Source organism: Melospiza melodia (assembly GCF_035770615.1).
Source record: "Melospiza melodia melodia isolate bMelMel2 chromosome 7 unlocalized genomic scaffold, bMelMel2.pri SUPER_7_unloc_1, whole genome shotgun sequence".
In the NCBI taxonomy this organism is placed as follows: Eukaryota; Metazoa; Chordata; class Aves; order Passeriformes; family Passerellidae; genus Melospiza; species Melospiza melodia.
The window spans coordinates 3,488,292-3,501,078 of NW_026948497.1; the positions used below are offsets into that span (position 1 = coordinate 3,488,292).

Below are 12,787 nucleotides of genomic sequence, written 5' to 3' on the forward strand. Positions count from 1 at the left end.
AATTGATATTCCAGACTCTCCGCAGCATATTTGTACAGCAGTCATTGAACAACAGCGCCCCACCCAAAAACTGAAGTGGATAACAGACAAACCAGTTGATGTGAAACAGTGGCTGCTCAGTAAACAAAAAATAAAGGTGCTAGAAGAACTAGTGGAAGAGCAACTAAAAAAGGGCCACATTGTGGAGACCATGTCCCCATGGAACTCTCCAGTGTTTGTCATCCAAAAAGCTGACAAAAAGAGATGGCGACTCCTCCACGAGCACTGACAAATTAATAATGTAATTGAAGATATGGGCTCTCCCCAACCTGGTATGCCATCCCCAACAATGCTTCCCCAAGACTGGAAATTAGCTGTTATTGATATTAAAGATTGTTTTTTCCAAATCCCTTGCACCCTGACAATTCACCGCATTTTGCATTCTCCGTCCCTTCCATTAATATGGAATCCCCTATGAAAAGGTACCATTGGACCGTTCTTCCTCAGGGACTCAAGGTCTCGCCAGCTATCTGCCAGTGGTATGTCTCTTCCCTGCTTTCCCCAGTACGTGCAGCCGCAGAGAAGGCCATCATCTATCATTACATGGATGATATCCTTGTGTGTGCCCCCAATGATGATTTACTCACACATGCGCTTGACCTAACGATCGATGCATTGATTGTTGCAGGGTTCGAGCTCCAGGAAAAGAAAATTCAAAAGATGCCACCTTGGAAGTATTTGGGCTTAGAAATTGGAAATAGGACCATTGTTCCTCAAAAACTAGAAATCAATCCAAGGATCAAGACCCTTGCGGATGTCCACAAGTTGTGTGGGTCCTTGAATTGGGTAAGACCATGGCTCGGTCTGACTAATGAAGACCTTGCCCCTCTTTTCAATTTATTGAAAGGGGGAGAGGACCCAGGTGCTCCTCGGTCTATTACCCCAGAGGCACAGAAAGCTCTTGAAAGGGTTCAGATTGCAATGTCCACAAGACAGGCCAACCAATGCCGGCCTGACCTGCCATTCAAATTTATCATTCTAGGTAAGTTGCCACACCTCCATGGAATTATTTTCCAGTGGGAGGAAAAACAAACACCTAAGGCAAAGGACATACCAAAAAAGGACCAGGACCAGAGGGACTCTCTCTTGATCATAGAATGGGTTTTCCTCAGTCACAAAAGATCCAAGAGACTGACAAAGCCTCAGGAGATGGTAGCAGACCTGATCCGGAAAGCAAGGACCCGGATCAGGGAGTTAGCAGGTTGTGATTTTAAGTGCATTCACATTCCAGTTGAGTTAAAATCAGGTCAAAATACTATGAAAATACTGGAACAATTGTTTCAAGAAAATGAAGTGTTGCAGTTTGCTCTGGATTCCTACTCAGGACAACTTTCGGTAGCGCGGCCTGCTCACAAATTGTTCGAACAAGATGTTCAATTTACCTTAAAATTGAGAAGTGCTCTAAGTAGGAGACCTTTAAAAAAGGCTCTGACTGTCTTTACAGATGTGTCTGGGAGGTCCCACAAGTCCATTATGACTTGGAAGGATCCTCAAACCCAGCAGTGGGAGACGGACGTTGCTGAGGTGGAAGGTTCACCTCAGGTTGCTGAATTGGCTGCGGTTGTTAGGGCTTTTGAAAGGTTCTCAGAACCATTTAATCTGATTACAGACTCTGCATACGTGGCAGGAGTAGTATCCAGGGCAGATCAAGCAATACTGCAAGAAGTGTCTAACATCGCACTTTTCGAATTGCTCTCAAAACTGGTAAAGTTAGTCACTCACCAAGAGCAGCCATTTTATGTGATGCATGTCAGGTCACACATTGACTTGCCAGGGTTTATCGCTGAAGGCAACAGAAGGGCAGATGCTCTTGCTGCACCTGCAGTGATGGCCACTCTCCCAAATGTTTTTGAACAGGCAAAAATCAGCCACCAGCTTTTCCACCAAAATGCACCTGGCCTGGTTCGTCAGTTTAACATCACTCGAGAACAGGCCAAAGCGATTGTGGCCACATGCCCAAATTGCCAACAACATGCACTCCCTACAGTGAGTACGGGAGCAAACCCAAGGGGACTGAACAGTTGTGAACTGTGGCAAACAGATATAACACACATACAGTCTTTTGGACGGCAGAAATATGTTCACGTTAGTGTAGATACCTTTTCTGGAGCGGTCTCTGCTTCTGCCCACACAGGAGAATCATCTATCGATGCTATTAAGCACTTCTTACAGGCTTTTTCTTTCATGGGCATCCCCAAGGAGCTGAAAACTGATAATGGGCCTGCTTATAGATCCAAGGAATTCGAGAGCTTCCTGCAGCAATGGGGAGTACAGCACAAAACTGGCATCCCCTACTCCCCTACAGGTCAAGCCATTGTAGAAAGAACTCACCGTGATATTCAAAAGGTCCTGGACCAGCAACAACAGGTTCTGAAGGTAGAACCTCCCCACATATGGTTATCCAGGGTGCTATTCACAATCAATTTTCTGAATTGTTCTTTTGACAGCCTGAACCCACCCATCCTACGCCACTTTGGTGGGAGCAGTCATAGGTTGATGAAAGAAAAACCTCCAGTTTTAGTAAAGGACCCTGAGACTTGGAAAATGGTGGGACCTTACAAATTGGTTACTTGTGGATCTGGATACGCCTGTGTGTCCACCCCCTCTGGTTTAAGGTGGTTTCCTTCCAAATGGGTGAAACCCTATGTTCCCAAAGTCTCAGAGAAATCTACAGAAGTGCCCCAGGTTGCTCATGCTGCCTGGAGAAGAAAATGTCGCATGCATTCTCTGGAGGAAATTCCATTTAAGCCTCCTCTCTGGAACAGTTTGTAATATATGTTTGTCTCAAGTTCCTTGTACCAGTTTAGATCCCACTGTTCATGTGTAGCCTCGAGACGCCATGAAACCGAGCCTGCTTCTCGTCCTACTTGTGATCATCCCACCTGCGATCTCCTGCATAGTGCCACAGCCCAAACCACATATGGACTACCTTGACAAAGGCTCTCGGACATCAACAGAGAAACTGACAACGGGCTGAATGGACTGTTCAAAGGCTGGGGACTCTCGGGCTGGTTGGGATCTATTCTGAAAACTGTGTTTTTAGTGCTGTTTATTTTAGTTATAGTTATTGAAGTTTTTAGCATTGTTTTTGGGCTAATCAAATGCATGGTTCTCAAGTTAATTTCAAGCTCATTTCCCCCTCCTGAGGTCTACCATTTGGAAGCCCTTGGTGCTACAATGGGTGACCTGGAAGCCTCAGTGGAAAACACTGACCCTCCTGTAGAAGAAAACCGATTTACCAACCATGGTTTGGCAATCATTCTGCACCACACAGTCCTCTTCTTTTTAAACAAAACTAGGGGGAGATGTTGCGGCGTGTTTTAAACTTCCGGGTCCCTTCCCAGGTGTGCCTATACCTCTCTCCCTTCCCTCTCGCCCCTTGCTGAGTGAGTCCTGTCAATCAGGCTTAACATTCCAGGAATGTCGTCGTGTGGTTGGTCAAGTTCAAAAGATGCCCCTATGCCCAGAGGTCATTGGCCTGTCTAGATGTCATCCTCCCCTGAGACCCTGCCCCTCCCACCCGGTTGGTGGTTCACCTGTCCCCTCCCCTCCCCCTGCCCGGGGAGCTTAAAAGGTGAATCAAGCCATGCGGCAGGTATTCTGTTGGAGCTGTTACTACCATTCAGACCTCTGTAACCATGGAATAAACCTCTGGATATAAACCCTCCAGCAGAATCCATCTCCTTTTCCTCTTCACCATCGCCTGAAGCCTTTCTCCTGAGGTAAACGGAGTTCCTAACAAGCCTGGACTTCTTCAGTGTTATAAAGTAATTATAGGGTGTACCAGGATTACAATCCGAGGTCCAGGACAATTTGTATGGGCAGCAAGTGATGGTACCTGGACAACACATCTGCCTGTAGACGGGAAAGTAAAGGAGATTACTCTAGGCCTCCCAACCTTATGTCCAATTTGGAAAAAGTCCCCATTTAATGGAAAACATGAACTTCTGCAGATAAGAGCAAGACGAGAAGTTCTAGACAATGAAAATCCAGATGACACTTGGCAAGAACCCTCTAGTGGAGTGAAATTTGGATGGGCCCTAGAGTCATTGCTTGATCCTATAGCAAACTACTATAGCAGAGAGATGCTGTACAAACTTACAGGTCAGGTAGGTAGACTGGCAAGAGTCACCTGGGAAGGATTTAAAGAATTAAATATACAATTACAAGCTACCACAAAAATGACTTTACAAAATCGATTAGCCCTAGATTTGTTACGCCTGAAAGAGCATGGAGTATATGGATTTTTAAAGGGACAAATTGATAATTGCTGCGTTCATATCCCAAATGTAACTGCAGATGTAGAATATGACATCAATCAGTTGAAACAAATAGATCATGAAGCACAAGAAGAGCAAAAGGATTTGGCTACAAGCTGGTTAGGAAAAATCTTTAAAGGATTAGGGTGGAATGTGAGTTCATGGATTAAATCTATCATTGAGAGTGTGATAACCTTACTAATTGTATTCTTAGCAATTTGGTTAGTTTACAGCATCTTAAAGGGAGAGATACAGAAGAAAACATCCTGGAACCAGAGGATAATACAGGCACTAACATGAAATCCATGCTCACCATCTTCTGGTTCTCCAGTTCGTAACAGCATCCACAACAACATTTACATCAACCCTGGATTTGAAGAACCAAGTACGAACTGAGGAATAAAGGAATCAAGTGAAAACATTTACACCTATAGTGAAGTGAAAATGCTTTCAAAGGGGGGAGAATGATAGTGGAACCCTGGGAAAAGTTAAAGATAGAATCTAAAATGTTAGGCTTTGTGCTTTCCCAGATCAACTGCACCTGCGTAAGCACTATGGTGAATTATATAATTGTTAGATGTGATGATTGTTTAGTAATTAAATATAATTATTATATAACCATAAGAAGAATAATGAGAAACTATGTAGGAAATTCAGAGAGGGGCTAAATTTATGTATACAATAGAACAATATAAGTTTAATAATTAACATGAAAGTTATATAACGCTAGAGTATAAAAACATGATCATTTTGGATGTATGGTCAGAATCAGATTTGGGTAATACCCCGATTCCCAGAGCTCTTTAATAAAAAGCACCGCATATAATCCCCCGTGATTATGTGTTTTTGAACGCTAACACCTTTATGGTAACACCAGGTGAGAATATTACACATAACATGTAAATTAATTGAACTTGAATAAATTGGCTGCCACATCCAGAGATTTGACCAAATTACAACAACCATTGCAGTCATCCTTATTGGCATTGAGAACCAGTGGTTGCTATCAAACATTTTACCAAATTGGGAGAAAGTAAATGTAAATGATCACAAATTGGTTGTTGATGCACTCGGTTCTACACAAAACAATATTTCTTTGGCTCTCAGCTGTATCCAGGTACAACTGTGGATGCAGTCAGTTGCTGCCTCAATTATAAGAGCAGGTGAAGAAGGCACTTTTCCCACTGAAATTCAGAAAATAATTTGGGACAGTGCCACTGACTATGAAAGAGAATTCCAATCCTGGTGGAACCTGGTGAATTTTAGCTATGACCCCATTTCCAATACAGCCGCAGTTTTTGTGTTAACCATACACAGTGCCTCAGAGCATTTGACTTCCCTGTTATAACATTAGAACTGAATTACGAAGGAGCTATTCTCTATCCCATAGAGAATGGGACCGTCAAATTGGTGAGAAATGGCAAACTCTTAATTTAGAATCTTGTATTGTCTGAGAACAACAAGGGCTCATCTGTGAAATCAATGCAATCATAGCTCAAGACATTTGTTTAGATATAGAGCAAAATATCTGTCATTTTGAAATTTGTCCTAATGAGATTTCTGAAACAGTCCTTATATACATAGGCAATAGATGTGCATGCTTTAGAACCATTTGTGATTTTGTATTCGTAGAGAATGTTGTAGTAGATACTAAAAATCTTTCAAATTTCTGTGCTTGTAACTTTACCAAGATTACAGGATGTGATTTCTCTTATGAAGCTCCAGTTACCTCTCACTACCTGTTGCAATCTAACTACACACTGATTCACAAACTGATGCCTACTCCTATTGGGATGAATCTCACTTTGGTAAGACAAGTGCTGCTCCATCGAGACTTGGTTGAAATCCTTGAGAAGACTCAGAAAAACGGACAGAAAGCCCTGGTGACTGTTCATCACAATGTGAGACAGAAACATTGTGTCATGGAAAGAGTGGAGGAAGATGCCGAGCACAGGTGGTGGGATACTCTTTTAGGAGGTTTCCTACTGCCACGGGTGTCCTGAACAGTGTGTGCCATGCCATTGTTATCCTTTTGATTCTAATTCTGTTTGGTTTTATTTTATCAGCAGTCCTATTCATTATGCATTGGAGCATGAAACAGCTGACAAGATTGATGTCTATAGTTCACGCACACCACTTGGCTGATGTCCTCTACACTGTGGACATCCCCAAAACTTTCACAAAAGGCAATTATGAATGAAGCATATGTGTTATGGAATAATCCCTAATTTCCATTTATGATTTTGTGGAAATTACGTTCGATTTTTAGTGAATTGTTTTAGAAAATAATTTTTTAAAGTTAATGCTTGTATTAATATGTGTTGATTGCTTTTGCTTTTGATTATTTGTGACTGGTTTTAACCCTTTAAATATTGTTTTAAAAGTAATATTGTTTTAATTAATCAACCATTTGTTTAAATTGTTATGATAATCAATATTAATTATGTTTGTTTATTGTTTCCCTTTCCCCCTCCTTCTCCTATCCTTTGTTTTCCTTCTCTCACTCTCTTTTTCCTCTCTTTCTATTGTCCCTATTTTTCCGGGTTATACTACCAACGTACGGCAAGTTCTGCAGACTCATCAACGATGCTCCAGAGTTCTGCTGATGAAGATCCCTCAAGACAATCGTGAGTCATGGCGTCGTGTGAGAGTCTGTCCGAATTTTCCCTCATCTGCCTCATGATTGTCATTGGGGGACCACTGAAGAGAAGACCCCCCCTGTCTGAAATCTGTCTCCAAAGGAGAAAGTCATGTGCCTGAGACCTGAGAGCGTTGCTAAGCCATTGTTTTCATAGGTGTTGTTTGCTGTGTGCTACACTGACCAATGAGAAGAAGAAGGGGGCACTGTGCCCTTTTTGCAACAACAGACTTGGGAGCTGTCCCACCTCTCAGCCTGGCTGGACTTCTCCTGAGTTTCAGGTGGTCCCCCCACAGAAGACCCTCACCTGTTTTATAACCACCGTGACAGACAGACTGAGATGTAGGGAGCCTCTCCATCAAGGACTAAGACATGGAACCCCCATGTGAAAAGGCGACTCTGCTCCTTCCAAGGACTGGGACTGAAACCCCCAGCCCGGGGCAGGTGTGTGGGGGAGGCAAGCTGACCAAAGCGAGATGTTTGCCTGCAGGTTGTGACCGCTGGACCAAGAAGACAATGGCTCTCGCTTACTGCCAAGAGCATGGACTATCTGTTACATCTATTCCTTATTATATCTGTTTCCCCTCCCTTGCAATTTCCAAAAGAGTTATCATAATAAAAACCTCTGAGTTAGCGAGAGACTTCGAGATCTCCCCGACAGAACAGGCGAATCCTTGATTGGACTGGACCAAAGGACTTTGTCTCTACATTTGGTAGCTCTATCCCCTCTCTCTCTCTCTCTCTCGTTTGTCTCTCTTCCTCTCTCTTTTTCTCTCCCTTAATCCCTCTATCGCATTTTGCTGTGCTCATTCAATAAAGGTGCATTTGTTTCGATTATCATTGCAAACCCCCTTGTACCATGTCGGTTCTTTTTGCACCCTTAGATCAAATCCACAAACCATCACGAAACCCGTCCGTGAGGACGGATCGTGACACCCCCCGAGGACCCCTCCCCAAATTCCCCTCCAAAGCCCCCCAGCACCCCCAGACCCTGCTAAAACCCCCTCAAGTTCCCCCCAGACCCTCCCCAAATCCCCCCTAAACATCCTCAAGACCCCTCCCCAAATTCCCCTCACGACCCGTCCAGGACCCCTCACCTGTCCCTGCACCTCCTCAGCAGCTCCCGGAGCCCCCCGTCCTCTCCCAGCGCCTCCCCCGCTCTCTCCAGCGCCTCCCGCAGGACCCGCCCGAGACTGGGGCGGCTCCCGGGGGTCCCTGAGGGGGTCCCGGGGGGCGCCTGCTCCATGCCGGGCCCCGGGGTCAGGGACCGCTGCTTCGGGCTCGGCTCTGATTAGCTGGAGCGGCGCAGGGAGGGTGGGCTTTGCCGAGTAGAGACGCCCAGTGATTGGTTAGATTGAGATAAGAGAAGCAGGCGTGTCTGAGGGGAGGCATGCAGTGATTGGTTGGATCGGGCGCATTGGGAGACCGGTGTTCCTGAGGTTAGACATGCGGTGATTTGTTGGTTTGGGGCGGGGTGCGCTCTGATTCGTTAATTTGGGAGATGAAGTGCAGTGCTTGGATGGTTTGGGGCAGGACGCTATTGGCTGGGAAAAGCCGGGGATTTTTAAGGGAACATTCCTAGTGTTTTGGGGAAAAATTCTCGGATTTTTAAGGAAAAATTCACATTTTTTGCAGGAGAAACATTCCTCGTTTTTTGAACCCACATGACCCAAATAACCCAACTAACCCCAAAATACTCAAAATAACCCCCAAATAACTCCAAACAATACCTAGAAGTCCCCCAAATTACCCCAAACAAACCCAAATAACCCCAAAAAACCCAAAAGAAAATCCAAATTAAGTCAAAAAACCCCCAAATGATTTCAAGTACACCTAAAAAAAAACCCATATAAAACAACATAAACAACAAGAACCTCAAATAATTCCAAATAAGCCCAAATAAACCCCAATACTTCCAAACAAACCCAAATACTTCCAAATAAACCCAAAAAATTTCAAATAAACCAAGTAAAACCCAAGATAAACCACAAATAGTCCATAAATAGCCGCAAATAAACCCCAAACAAACCCTAATTAAACCCAAAGAAAACCCAAGTAACCCCAGTTCCTCCCATCTCCACCCCAAAACAGATCCCTACCGATCACAACGCGTGGCACTGATGATGATCCACTTGCTGGGCTCAAACTCAGAGCAGTGGCCCCACTCAGGGATTTTCAGCCAATCAGCGCCCGGCCCGACTCTTACTCATCACTTGTCAGCCACAGACCAAGGCCTCTCATTGCGGTAAATACGCAGAGACCGAGCGGGGTAATTTCCAGCCAATCAGAGCGTGTCGCGCTGATGACTCTTCAGTTGCCAGGAGCAGAATTTGGGGGGGGGGGGGGGGGCAGGTGACCCTGGGGATGGATTGGAGACCCCATATTAATGCAAAACAGGGTTGGGACCCCAAAACGGAGCAGGAGGGGCCTGGAGTCCCTAAAACCAAACACGGGGGAGGGGATTGGGGGAACGATCAGAAAGGGGAGCGAAAGCGGGGAAAAGAGGGGGGTGAGACCCCAAAAATGAGCTGGGAGGGTGATGGGACCCCCAAATTGAGCTGGGAGGGAGGTGGGACCCCCAAAAAGGATGAAGCCAATTTTGTTCCTGGAATATGTAAAGTACTTAATGGATATGCAAAATGTCGATGAATATGCAACAGGCTGATGTAATGGGAGACAAGGACAACTGAGCAAAAGTTGTTATGGCCACCAAGATCCCCCTAGCTATTTTCGAGGACAACCCTAATTATTCTGGTTTTAATTACAACAGCCTGTTGCATATCCATAGACCCTCATGCATATCCATAAGCTAATTTACATATTTCAGAAACTATTTTACATGGCCCATCCTTGGGGGTGTCTCCCCATTTCAGGAGCCTCCACTGAAATAGAAAATGTAAACTCCCTCCCTCCCTATTGTTATTGTTATTGATATTGTTATTGTTATTGTTATTGTTGTACTATAAAAACATTAAATACTTTTGAAATTAAGGAGCTCGCAGGCAAAGATATGGGAGTAGAAATAACAGTTATTTATTAGGAAGAATTGAAAACACACATGCAGTAGTACAAACAAAAAAAAAAACAAGCAATAGAGTAAGAATCCTCTGGGAATCCGGTAAAACAGGTTCATCCTCTTGGAATAGAGTGGGAATAGGCCTGATCCTTTGGGAATCCATTTCTTAACCCCCAAAGGCAGGGCCGTGGAATTTTTACAGGGTATACCAAGGGTGGAGTTGGGGTTTGGGTCAGGGGAGCAGTTCTTAGCAACACAAGAAGGGTGAGATCAAATTCCTTCCTCTTAGCAACAGCAGCACTCCACACAGAACGCAACATCAAATCCTAAATTCGCTCTAAAACAACTGAGAAATTATGGAACTTTAGATATATTCGAACAATCTCCTTCATTTACCCAGTTTTAGGTGTTTTTAAAGGATGAAGGTGAAGCAGAGGAAAATTAAGGCCAAACCAAAAGGAGAAGCAGCCAGGTGTGTCCTCAACATGGATCACAGGGAATGTGAGTGACCAGGGCTGTGCCCAAAGTGCCTCCTCCAGTGGGGGATGGAGCTGGAGCAGCGCACGAAGCTCTGCCCGCACTTGGGGCACTCGCAAGGCTTCCCTTACCGGTGCCTCCGTTGGTGTCGGGTCAAGTTAGAGCTGCTGGAGAAGCTCTTCCCACACTGGGAACACTCGAAGGGCCTCTCCCCAGTGTGGATGCGCCGGTGGGTGACGAGGGTGGAGTTGCACTTGAATCCCTTCCCGCAGTCGGGGCATTGGAAGGGCCTCTCCTGTGTGTGAATCCAATAGTGCTGGAGGAGATTGGAGCTCTTCTGAAACCTCTTCCTGCATTTATCACACTCATAGGGCCTCTCCCCAGTGTGGGTGCGCCGGTGGGTGACGAGGGTGGAGTTGCGCTTGAATCCCTTCCCGCAGTCGCGGCAGCGGAAGGGCCTCTCCTGTGTGTGAATCCAATAGTGCTGGAGGAAATGGGAGCTGTTCTGAAACCTCTTCCTGCATTTATCACACTCGTAGGGCCTCTCCCCAGTGTGGATGCGCCGGTGGGTGATGAGGGTGGAATTCTGCTTGAATCCTTTTCCACAGTCGGGGCATTGGAAAGGCCTTTCCTCCCTGTGACTCAGATAGTGCCGGAGGAGATCAGAGCTGTTCTGAAACCCCTTCCCACACTTGGAACACTCGTAGGGCCTCTCCCCAGTGTGGGTCCTCTGGTGCCGGACCAGGCTGGAGCTCCGGCTGAAGCACATCCCACACTTGAAACACTTGTACGGCCTCTCCCCCGTGTGGATCCTCTGGTGCACAATCAGGTCGGAGCTCTGGCTGAAGCTCTTCCCACACTCCCCACACTCATAGGGCCTCTCCCCAGTGTGGATCCTCTGGTGCCTGATCAGGTCGCAGTTCCACCTGAAGCTCTTCCCACACTCCACGCACGTGTGGGACTTCTCCCCATCATGGAGCTGCTCATGGAGCACCAGCTCCCAGCTCTGGCTCCGTCTCCGGCCGCCTTCCCGGCCCAGGCTGGCTCTTTCCCCCTCAGATCCCCGCCGGCTGCGTTTGCAGCCCCTCCTCGTGCAGCATCTCCGGGGCTTTTCCTCCCCGTTGGCTTCCTGCACCGTGGAGCCGCTCAAAACGGCCTCTTCCACCAGGTTCTGCCGCGGGCATTTGTCCTCCCTGCTCTCCATGCTCAGCTCCTGCTCTGGGGGAGGAAGGACAAGGACAGGATGGGATTTGCCTCCGTGCCACAGGCAAGGGCAAGGAGATCCCCCCAGGGCTGAGCTGCAGCCGGGGCCGTGCTGGGCTGGGAGATGGAGCAGCACAGAGGGGAAAGGGGCACTGACTTCCTCCTCACCTGCCTCAGTGTCCCGGGGCATCTTCCTCTTCCTCGCAGCCTCCCTGGGGTTGGCAATGAGAAATCCTGTTTTGGGGAAAACAAGGGATGAGCACGCTTGTAGGAGCATTGGGGGGTAGGACGGTCGGGACAGACGGAGACGAGAGATCTCTGCAGCCAGGACGTGGAACTTGCAGTTTATTGCAAAGGGCCTGGGTGCAGGGCCCTGCTTGGAGCTGCCCGGCACAGCTCGGAGCAGGCCCGTGAGAACAGAGGGGTAGAGAGGATGAGAGGGTAAGAGAGTAAGAGGAGAAGAGCATATGAGAGTAAGGGTCACGTTACAATACAATAAATCTTCTTCTGTGTTGAATATTCTATTTCTCACTAGCCAATCAAGTACAAGATACAAATCCTATTGCCTTTACAAACAGCCTATAAAAATCATTACATCACCGAACTCTGTTACATTTTAGACACTAAAAACTCCTCTTTGGACCCTTTCTATTGAGCTAGTGGGGTCTGCACTGACCCTTGCACCTGTCTGCAAACAGAGGGAATTGTTTCATCAAAAGGGGAATTACCTTCAGTTTGGCCACACCATTGTTTTCCAGTTGTTCACTAAATGAAGTATCTCAGAACTTGCTTTCATTTCAATCTTCCTTACACTTTTTATGTTCACAAAATCTTTTGCCAGACAATCGTATTTATAAGGGTTTCCTGTTTCATCTTCCCTAAAACACATCGAGTTTGAAGGTCCCTCTGCCCGAGTCCATCTCTACAAGTCACTGGCCATCTGGGCTCCAGAAAAACCTCCCAAACACAAAGATTCAGCCCTGAAAAAGCCTCCCAGGAGTTCCCCATCCCTGGTCCCTCCCCGCTGGTGTTCGGGGGTTCCCTCCTGTCCCAGCTGCTTGGGGTCACGCTTGGATTGGGGGTCCCCATTCTCCTAGGTGCCCGCCCTGCCCAGGCTGCTGGCAGTCCCAGCAATGCCAAAAGCTCCCCCCGCTT

The 12,787-nt window shown here is 46.5% G+C and overlaps 2 pseudogenes; one reads left to right on the forward strand and one right to left on the reverse strand.

Moving 5' to 3' along the window:
* The window catches only part of LOC134432716 (uncharacterized), an 899,340-nt pseudogene that overhangs the window by 684,724 nt on the left and 201,829 nt on the right, over positions 1-12,787 (reverse strand).
* The window catches only part of LOC134432721 (zinc finger protein 11-like), a 229,693-nt pseudogene that overhangs the window by 92,315 nt on the left and 124,591 nt on the right, over positions 1-12,787 (forward strand).